Source organism: Mytilus californianus, unplaced genomic scaffold (genome assembly GCF_021869535.1).
Source record: "Mytilus californianus isolate M0D057914Y unplaced genomic scaffold, xbMytCali1.0.p SCAF_57, whole genome shotgun sequence".
NCBI classification, from domain to species: domain Eukaryota; kingdom Metazoa; phylum Mollusca; class Bivalvia; order Mytilida; family Mytilidae; genus Mytilus; species Mytilus californianus.
This window is the reverse complement of record NW_026262709.1, coordinates 248,405-253,228: the sequence shown is the minus strand read 5'-3', so window position 1 is coordinate 253,228 and position 4,824 is coordinate 248,405.

The following is a 4,824-nucleotide window of genomic DNA, read 5'->3' as shown; positions in this document are numbered from 1 at the left end:
GTACTTAACGTGCAAACACCTGCTAGATCTTTTTCAGTAAGTCTTTTTTATTGCATTCTTAATCATCCTCTTGATTGATTGCAGATGATTATCATACGGTAAAGCAGACATCTCAATCATCGAACAGTCGAAAATCATCTGAGAGTTGTAGTAAAATTTGTACATTGTACACAATGAACTGTTTACCAAAATATTTTTTTGATTTATTTACATTAAAGTACAACGCACTCTATGGCTTTCTGTATGTTAATGTAATACTTTAACATTAACATTGTAAAATGATATGAAAAAAAATACGTTTTTTAAACACTTTCTTTGTGACGTTTCAACTCATCTTTTCTATTGATGGCATAAACAAATATGTTACGTCAACTCCTTTTTCAGAGTCATCTGACCCTTCGACCGTTTCCTCCTCCATAAGATATATAGAAATGAAAAAATTTAAAAGTACACGAACTACATTCAAAAATTGTAAATGTAGAAATTTATAAGTGGAAAATATTTACCGTACTATTACTAATAAATCAGTCATGTAATCGTTTTCACTTTACATAGCTTCTAATAACTGCAACTACTCTTAGATCGGTACTTCTGAGTCTCTTGTATGTTTTCGTGCTTTAAAAAGCCATTAGCCCAGTAGCATATCCATTGGAAAACAAATTGTAAGGAGGAGGGTCTGGGACTGCCCCGTAAGCTAAACGATTATCGTAAAGATTTTAATGAAAAATTGCAGAAATTAATTGTAAGCACATGTCTATATACTACTGGTTGTCTTTTGTTGCATCAAATTTGTACCTTGGTTTTGTCAATTTTCTGTCTATTGGTCAAGACGTTGGTTTCGCAACTTCAAAGACTTTCTGCACCCCAAGGGTGACTGGAGAATAGAAGTAAGGTCACCATTGGTCCTCCTCCGACCGGCAGTAAAACCCGTGCCAAAGTGGGCGTCCGTTTGGCTGTGCGGGATGTACAAATTTGCAGCCACGTCCGGTCAGAATAGGGACGTTAAACCCGATGCCTCGTGTAAAGAGAGTGCCACGCTCTTTGTACGTTAAGAACACTTGCAACAACTCTTTGAGGGGTCCGTAGGTGACCTTTTGCAAGGCTAAATTTCTGTCCCTATCCAATATACCCTTATTTCCCGTGGCATTCCAAATTTCTCCCACCTTAATCCCGGACGCCTCTATTACAGAACCTACCTATTGTATTTATTGTTAATTTGTTCTCGTCCTGAATATGCATGAAATATTTGCCACTGGACGTTAAGCAACCAACAATCAATCAATCAATCAAAGACTGTACTGTGAACATGCCTTAAAACAGTTATGTGATACAAGGAAACAAGATGATAAGCGTATCGTTGAATGGTATGTAAACGGTCCTATAGATGCACAAAAAAATCCCATCTCTTTCTGCAACAATGCAAGATGAACTTAATGACTGACACGGCACCAACCATTGTCTCATCTTGTATTTCTTCATCGGGATTTCCTTATACAGATATTATATGTTGAAAGTTTATTAAGAAGCACTATTTCATATTTAGCAGAGTTGACACTTGATGGTATTCCTTCAAATATTTCATGGATCTAATGTATATTAATATTCAATTCAAAGTCTCTTCGAATGTTTATAGCAGCTTTAATCGCAGTATTTCCAATGTTGTAAAGAATGGGAGTATCTGAATATCATTATTTGCAGAGTACAATATAAAGAGTACAGGTAAAATGACTGCTTACAAGGATGACTATAAAATATGTTTTCTCATTCAAGACAAATCTGTCGAACATCTTAAGGTATCAACTTGAGATAATATGGTGTCTACTTTGCTTGATAGAAAGCACGGAACTAAAGCTTTGTCTTTCAGTGACAAGAAATTCACATAACCTTTTATCATGGAAATAGATAAACGTGCATATCAATGATGATAATTTGTGTCCGCATCGTCTGTGCATTAAGCTTTAGGTTCTTATAATGTAGCCCCCAAGGGTGAGTGGGGAATAGAAGTATGGTCACCATTGGTCTTCCTCCGACCGGCAGTAAAACCCTTGCTAAAGTGGGGCGTCCGTTTGGCTGTGCGGGATGTACAAATTTGCAGCCACGTCCGGTCAGAATGGGGACGTTAAATCCGATGCCTCGTGTAAAGAGAGTGCCACGCTCTTTGCACGTTAAGAACACTTGCAACAACTCTTTGAGGGGTCCGTAGGTGACCTGTTGCAAGGCTAAATTTCTGTCCCTATCCAATATACCCTCATTTCCAGTGGCAGTCTAAATTTCTCCGACCTTAATCCCGGACGCCCCAATTACAGAACCTACCTATTGTATTTATTGTTAATTTGTTCTCGTCCTGAATATGCATGAAATATTTGCCACTGGACGTTAAGCATCCAACAATCAATCAATCAATCTTATAATGTAAACATTGATAGGTGAACTCAACAAGTGAGGGATATTTTTGCAATGCCTAACAAATGTCTTGATCAGGTATCGCGTAGTGGTGCTTTTCGTCATTTAGTACGTGTAATAGCTGCACTGGTTAAGGAGGAATTAAATATATAAGTCCTCTATTTATGGACTTACCATGCTCGAGTGCTAGTATGTTCGGTCAAGGCCTTAAACAGACCTTGAAAGATAGGACAGAGTAAAGCAAACAATTGAAACATTTGTTGTCTAAATTGTATTTTGTACTTAATGGTAACAAAACTCATAAAATAATTTTTCAGTAACGTAGTCACAGTTCCAATGATAACCAAGTTAAGAAGCAGAACATGGACCTAGTCAATTTGAATTGCATACTCTGGGGCATCCTCTGGTTCTTCCTTATTACTCCCCCCCGGTGGATCGCTATCCTTGCCGTGGTCGGGGGGCTTGCGTGTCTCAGTGACCCCAAGAGCTATGCCAGTTGGAGCTTCGTCTCCTGGTAGGGTTACCCATGCTGGACAGGTCGAAGGGTAGAGACCAGACTAAAGTGATCCGAACATCGTACGAGTTGCCCGATGTTTTGAATAAAATAGGCTCTCCAACCCATTGGCCGTGGGTTGCTACCCGTGTCGGTGGTTGACGAGATCCTTGCGGATGAGGGCTGTAGCCAGACTCCTTACGGTCAGAAAATACCCGGACGGACAAGACTATAGTTCAATAAGCTGCTTTGGCTCCAATATCATCTAAACGGGAGGTCGGATGGACCCGGTTCGATCAATCGGCTGGTCATGTCGAGCCCTTCAGTTACTCCTCAACAATAAGCTTTCTTGTAACAATTTTCATGATATACACAAGTGTTTTAAATAAAGCTATTTATATTTCGGATAACTGAAGAAGGCGATGGCTCATGGGTCAATCAAGTGGTACGCTTTCTATTTCGCTTGATGGATACGCTCTGCTTGAGTATACCATTCTTGGAACATCTGGTGCTTTCCGCAGTGGATCTTGGGTGCTAATTTTGGGGACCAGCTACGTTATACATGTTATACTTGGAGCTCGTTTTCAGCATTAGCACTTGACCCCGGCTCGCCACGGAAACACAGCATCGCCCTTGTAGGCACTCCGAGGTGGGTGGATGACAAGAATGGTGAATCTTTCTCATTTCCTATGGCACAACAAAACCAACCCTCTAAATCAGCTTTAATACATAAAAAAAGAAAATGTGATGATTCAGTGCCCTGTCAGGAAGATGACAGTTGGCCCAGATTTATTGTAATAAAAGGAACAGATGAAAAACCAATTTCCAAAATATCTCCCTTTGTGATTCACAAACAAATTCAAAGCGTTGCTGGTACTGTAAAAAAAGTTTCAAAAATGAGATCAGGCAATTTGTTGGTTGAATGTTCCAACAAAAGTCAATCAACAAATTTGCTTACACTGACAACAATTACAAACTTTCCTGTTTCTGCCTCTCCTCACAACAGTTTGAACAGCTGTAAGGGGATCATTCGAGACAGAAGTCAATACCTTGGTGACCTTACCGTGGAAGAAATCTGTGAGGAACTTTCAAGCCAAGGTGTAACTGATGTTGTTAGATTTCAAATAAAAAAGAATGGAAATATAATCAAATTAAATACATATCTTTTGACATTTAGAACTCCAACTCCTCCTCCATCTATTACTTTAGGTTGCTTAGGAATCAGAGTTGACAGGTTTATCCCTAACCCAATTCGATGCTTCACTTGTCAAAAGTTTGGTCATGGAAGCAAACAATGTCGTGGTACGCAGAGATGCTTCAAGTGTTCTGACGAAGGACACGAGGGAACAACCTGTAGCTCTGAATCTTCTAAATGCGTAAACTGTGGTGAATCCCATTTTTCATCATCTAGGGACTGCCCTGTTTACCTTAAAGAAAAAAATATTATCAAAATTAAAACAGAAAGAAACATCAGTTACCCAAAAGCTAAACAGATAGCTTCTGTTTCGAATGATCTCCTTGTTTCGAACAGACCATCGTACGCCAGCAAAGTTGTCCGCTCATTCAGTCACGAGCATACACAAACTCGCATGACCTGGCCAATTGATGCTGAGACATTTACAATGCTGCCTGTTGAAACAGAACCTAACGATAAAATATTAATTCCAAGAAAACCAACACCTTCTAAAACCAGTACTCAGTCAACTCAATCTTCCTTACAGAGCTCAATGTCATCATCTAAAAAAAATGAAAAAAAGAAATCAAATAAAAAAGATACAGTTAAATCAGACAGTTGGGGCGGTGAATCTGTCTGGGATCTTCCCAGTGACATTGATGATTCTTCCATCTCCAATAGTCCTCCTTCATCTGCATCTAATAAAACTAGTTTATCTTCTGCATCTAGTATACCCCAAGGGTGACTGGGGTAT